General features: G+C 42.2%; 1 pseudogene; it reads left to right on the forward strand.

The window, feature by feature from the left end:
• Positions 1-759: 759 nt before the first annotated feature.
• LOC101654152 overlaps positions 760-4,234 on the forward strand; it is a 7,938-nt pseudogene continuing 4,463 nt past the window's right edge.

Below are 4,234 nucleotides of genomic sequence, written 5' to 3' on the forward strand. Positions count from 1 at the left end.
CTTGACACAATGGAGGCATGAATGGATTGTAATAAGAATTGCACGAGCCTCCAATAAAATGTTTTTTAAAAAAGAAATACAATGTACAAAGTAAAGCGTGTCTTAAACTTAATCACTTCTAAATTATAAAAATAGCAGATTAGACACAGAAGCAAGGAAGCACGAAGAGGAGGCTAGATGGAGGCCAAGAAAGATCACCAAGGAACTGAGTAAAGTCAGCTATGAACGCTGAGAAAATGCTATTCTCCCAGAGTCAATAGGGACAGAATCTTCCCCTGGAGTTGATGCTCTGATTTTAGATTTCTAGCCACTTATAAACTACGATAGGGAGAAAGAAGAGGATTCCTGTTCCTGTAAAGAGTTACAGCCTAGGAAACATCTAGGGGAAGTTCTACTCTGTTCTGTAGGGTTACCATGAGTCAGAAATAACTCTATGGCAGTGAGCTTGGGGGTTTGTCTTTAATAAACTGTGAGAAAACACAGTTCTTCTTTTTTTAAGCCACCCAATGTGCTTACTCTATGAACAGCACGAGGAAATTAAAACAGTGCACATCTCAAGATTTTACCCCCAGATCCAAAGTTAGACATAAATGATCTTCCACTCCCTGTTTCTCCATACTATCTGTCTGAATTTCCTCAGCACTAACAACATATGCTCTAAACACACGCACTTAATCATTTTCACCCACTGATTCAGTCAGAATTTATTGAGACCCTACTACTTTTCTGGGATAATTATCCTAGTCATAACCCTACATCATGCCACAGCATGAAGAAAATGTAGGCGTGACCAACCTCACCCTGTTGCAGATTAAAAGAACTAATGCTCACAAGGAGGAAGTCACCTGCTGTTCCATAACAGGAATAGCAGACTCGTGGTTAGAACAGCGGCTTCTTGAATTAGCAGCAATGCTAATTCCACAATTTGTGGTGACTTCTATACAGTTCAAAAATTAATCCAAGAATTGTATCAGATTTTAAATTCTGAACACTGTGATTTATAGTGGGAGGTTTATAAAAGACTATGGTGTATAGTGGGAGCCCTGCATCCCTTTGGAATCTCCACAGAGATGCCGCCTCCATTGAGCTTTTCCTGACCAGCAATGTGAAAAACTTTGTCCTCAAACAAAACGTGTTTGAAAATGGATGAATAGTACTCACTTAGCCAACTCAGAGAGGAGAAAAACTCAGAGATTTTCCCAGCGTGCCCCTGATGGAACTTGGGGTAGTAGGGTCTCACAGTCACAACTGCCTTGCTCAGAGGGCCCTGAACAAAATGTGAGACGTTTTTCTAATCTGCAGCAGTGAACACGAGAGATGAGTGATCAAGAGACCCCAGGCAGATTGAGGGAAAAGAGGGGGCCCAGTGGGAAGGATTGGGAATGGCAGGACATTTTGAGGGGTGATTTTGACAGCCCAGTACATTTTAAATCTTAAGTGAGCAGGCACAGGACCCCTAGGTTGGTTTTAAACTCCAAGGTCGGCAAACCCATAATTCTCTTTACTGACCAATTTGCTGCCTGCTTCCTTGTCCACGCTCATGCAAATCTCCAGCATGGACAGAATGTGAGCAGGTTCATGACTACACCCAGGAATATGACCAGACCTGACACTGATCTGGTCATAACCTGCAGACACAGACAGCCTAAGTAGCCCACGTCTGATATTAAAAAAAAATACCCTAGGTACAGCTCATTCAGTGGCAACTCCCGTGAGGAAGTCGGGTGCTTTTTTTTCTTTTCTAAATAAACCTTGCTTTCTGCTTGCTGTTTGTAGGCCGTGGGTCCATTCTTTGGTTTGTGAGACTCAGAACACCAGAACACATAAGAGCAGGTGCAACATATATATCCCAATCATGAGCCCTGTTCAACTTCTCTAGTCCTGCCTGCAACAGTGATAAACTGACCTGTCACCAATCACGATTTTCGGTCAGTTTCCTTTGTTCTCCATGTCTTAGTTAAGTGGTCGAGTGACTGTGAATCCTTGAACACCATGATGGCTTCGTGTTGATGGTCTCCCCGTGCACATGATTTGTCTTTGTTCTGCTTAAGAGTTATAAATGGGTCTCCATAAAGAATTTTTTTATTTGAGGCCTCTTTTATCCCCTGGAACAGAACCTTAATAAGAAAAGCAAAACAAAATAAAATTAGTAAGTAGCTAACAGCAGTCTGTCTGCCAAGGACAGCATGCTGTTGATGGATAGTGTGATTTCGACAGATGGATCTCTCAATTCCTTTCCAAACTCCAACTACTTGATAAATGAGTCATGTCTTGCTCATCCCCCTGACAGGATTGCTGCTGTTACCTCTGGCATCTCTGAATTCAGGGTAGCCTTCTTAGTGGACAAAACTATGTGGGCCTGGGGCTAGGTGTCTCAACTTATCTTCATATCAAAAGTCAACAAAACACATTCTGTTACTTCAAACTCACCGATATCTCTTGAGCTTAACACTGAACCTCCCTAGGGTAAGAAGAAGCATGTGACTGCTAACTGGCGGTCACTGGGCTTTGGTTTGGTGCCCAATGCATGGTGGCTTGGGTCTACCATATAATTCCCATTTTAATGACCTCCTTGCTTGATTATGACATGTATCAATCTGGTAGGTGTGACTCTACAATGGTGAATGAATATTATTCAAGATGATGCCTCATCACCAGCCTCCATTTTGTAAGCAGTCTTCAGTCACTGAAGTGTTTCATCTATACAAGCCAACAATTCATGTATTCTGGTTCAGAGTTGACATGGCCCTGCTTGATGTTCACCCTCATGAAGGGACCACTGAAGATATGGGTGCTATAGCAAAATTGGTGAAGAAACTAGATGGTGTCTGGCTAGCAGAAAGAATAGACAGCGTCTGGGGTCTTAAAAGCTTGTCATTAAACAAGCAGCCATCTACATGAGGCATCAACTAAGTCCACATGGAAGAAGCACCCCAGCCTGTGTGATACTGTACAAGAAACCTTAATAGGGAATTGTAACGTTAGGAAAAGAAACACAATGCGCTGTCACAACCCATGAGCTCCCGTATTCCCAGACACCTTTACTAAGATCCTATCTGCACTAGAAATCTCTGCTTATTCTACTTCTGTGAATTTGCTGCCTTCTGTGAACTTGCTCATGAAGATAAAGTATAAAAAGCTAAGCCCGTCCGCCATTCCAGATCTTTCGGAATGCTAGTTCCTCTAGGCCACCAGCTAATAAATTTTCCCTCTTTCAAGTTCTTCAAGAGTGCCACTTGATCATTCCCAAGTCACGATTGTAATGTTACTGTTACAATACAAGGATTGGGAACAATGTAATCCAAATCCAAAGGAAGGAATGGTGTCAGAGATTAAATTGTGAACACCTGGTTTGCAGAAGGTTGTGAGTGACAGTGGAAGCCCCCAATCCACTTGCAGAGACCATACATGGATTAAGCTTCTGGTGAATCCTCTCTGACCATAGTTGAGGGATGTGAATAGCCTTGTTATCAGACAGAGAGTGTTGTAAAATTATGGCAAATGTGGTTAGGTTAAAATGTAATATTTCATCATTTGATCTCTCTTTTGACCCATTTTAAAGTTGTTTCAGTTTTTTTAAAAGTGAAGGGAAGCTACACATGAACTAAATCTCTGGTGAATCCCCTCTGACCAGAGAGCAGGAATGTGAAGCCTTCTATCATGCAGAATGCATTGCAGAGTAGATGATTACAGACGCAGTTAGGTTAAAACACCTTATCATGGGACCTCTCTTTTGATCCATTTTAAATGTGTTCTAGTTTTTAAAAATTTCTGCTTTATTTTTTGTGTTAGTCCGTATATTGATAGAGAAACAAATCTAGAGGGACTCAATATGTATGTAAGAGAGAGTTTTATATCAAAGAGCAATTGTACATTAAGAAAACGTCCCAACCCAGTCCAAATTAAGTCCATAAGTCTGATGTTAGCCAATATGTCTGATATTAGTCCACAAATTCTTCTTTAGACTCACACAGCCATGCAATAATGCCGAATGAAGGAAGATCACAGGCCAGTGGTTGGAAAGTCCTGTGGATCCAGTGGTGGTGGAAGACTCTCAGCACTGGTGTGGGTCTCCACATGGCTCCTCCAGCCTCAGGGCTCTGGCTCCGTCAGCGTAGCACAGCTGGCTTGTGAACAGGAATGTCTCGCAGGGAGACAAAGCAGAGAGAGTTGAAGCAGAGAGTGTCTCCCACCTCAAGGGCGGAAGATAGGAGTTCCCAGAATCCTCAAGAGA

The sequence above is a fragment of the Echinops telfairi genome, unplaced genomic scaffold (genome assembly GCF_000313985.2).
Source record: "Echinops telfairi isolate 266 unplaced genomic scaffold, ASM31398v2 ScPeMD7_34;HRSCAF=130, whole genome shotgun sequence".
NCBI classification, from domain to species: domain Eukaryota; kingdom Metazoa; phylum Chordata; class Mammalia; order Afrosoricida; family Tenrecidae; genus Echinops; species Echinops telfairi.